Raw genomic sequence first — 2,143 nt, forward strand, 5'->3', positions numbered from 1 at the left:
GGGGGTATTCAGGTGCACTACTCTGGGTGCCGGGGTGGGGTTGCCTGGGTAGGGTGAACCTGAAGTTACGAAAACAGGCCCCTACCAAGCGTAATCCGTAGAACTGTTCCGAAGGTTATGATGGTAACTTCGCACTGCTCGAATCAGGGTCGCGGGAGATTTTCCCGCTGACCTCAAAATTTTGTGACACTGAACTCCCCGTGTGGCGTGTTGGGTGATTGGGCTAAGAAACTAGCGAGTAGTACTAGTAACTACTAGTACTCCCTCCGATTTTATTAACTCTGCATATTAGGTTTGACCGAAGTCAAACTTCCTAAAGTTTTACCAAGTTTATAGAAAAATATAAACATTTACCATAACAAATATGTATGATGTGAAAGTACATTCAATAATGACTCTCATGGTATTTATTTGTTATTGTATATGTTAATATTTTTTGTTATAAACTTTCTGAGAGTTTACAAAACTTGACTATGACCAATGCTAATACGCGGACTTAAATAAAAACGGAGGGAGTACACATTTGTTTTCTTAGTTTGTAGTGAATTAATCATTGTTGTAATTGTGAAATAAATATATTAGGCTACTGACTTCGAATGTAATGGTCTATACAATTCAATAGTTACAATCATTGTTGAATTCGAAGATGTATACGAGGTCTATAGTACTTCACAATATGCTCAAACTCACATAATCCCAATCAAATGAGAATCTAAATGAATTTTATAGTTATTACTTTGTAGGATGCAACAAAACCAACCATAACTCTACATCATCCATTATAAAAGCAACAATTTGAACACATCCAAATGTGTGAATGAAACATGTAGAGAGAGCTTGCGAAGATGGAGCAGATAGGGCGGTAATGATCGTGTGTATGTGGACAAGACAGTAGGAGACAAATCTAACAAGAGAGAGAGAGAAAGAGAGGAAGAAGTTAGGTCTGTGAGATAGATGGAGACATGTAATATACGTGAGATGTGTGTGCATCCGGATTCTGTAGACGTGGAAGGAGAAGAGACAACGGGTTTGATGAGAGAACTGGAAAAACATGGACGAGAGGGGAAGGATCGCGTGGGTTGAGGGATTGATAATTTTGTGCGGGAGAGAGAGGGATTGGTAATTTTGTGCGGGAGAGAGAGGGGGGAGGAGTCAGTCAGCCGTCGTCACATCATCCTGCTTCCAAATGGCCACGCATTCTCTAGTGCAGTGTGGTCGCCGTCTTCGATCTCCTCGATGCCCTCTTTGAAGGTTGAGGTGTTGTGCATGCTGGGGTGCAGAGAAGCACAAGTGAGACTGGTCGCCATATAGCCTTGGATGGGGATGAGTTGTGTGCTCGGGGGAGGGGGGAGTGTGTGTGTGTGTCAGGTATTGAGAGAAATCAAACCTATGGAGAGAAATGTGTGTGTATGTGATGGAAAGCTACATGCTAAATAGGGTTTTCACGAAGAGATTGTGCGTGCGAGGTACAGAGCAATGTGCGGACCTCGAGGTGGGCAGGGGCCGGGTGAGGGTGTCAAAATGTGTGCGTTGATGCATGTGTTACATGCGATCGTGCGAGGGGCAGACGAATCGAGAGAGATGGTTGTTGTGTTACGGATGCTCCTCTCTCTCTCTCTCACACACACACACACACACACAAGTACAAATAGAAGACCGTTCTCTCGTGTATACACGACGTTTCAGCATATGTCTATGTCTCCCTCATGCATGATCATTTGCACATTCACACCTCTCTATGTCTCTATCACACGCACACCGTCTCCACATTGCCCTTCCGCCACAACACACATATGGACACATACACACGTTCTCTCTCAGTCACACACACAAAATCAGTATTAAAAAACTAGGGCGCACCTAAAACATCCAAATCCAAATAAACACAAACTGGAGCTAAATTCAAATATACGGAAATATTGTAGCGTCAAGAACTTTTCCAGGAAAAAAAAGTTGAGTAATATTCGGGGATTGTTTTCACACACACAAAAAGGTTCGGTGGGTGTCCTTCGAGCGTGACACGGTGATGCACCGTTCGATCGACCGCGCGGCCACGGTTCACGCGCTTGCACAGGATTCCGTATCATGGCTGTGGTAACTAATATAAGCGCTGCCTCAGTCTAATGTTTACGTGTACTAGTAT

The sequence above is a fragment of the Triticum aestivum genome, chromosome 2D, assembly GCF_018294505.1.
Source record: "Triticum aestivum cultivar Chinese Spring chromosome 2D, IWGSC CS RefSeq v2.1, whole genome shotgun sequence".
Taxonomy (NCBI): domain Eukaryota; kingdom Viridiplantae; phylum Streptophyta; class Magnoliopsida; order Poales; family Poaceae; genus Triticum; species Triticum aestivum.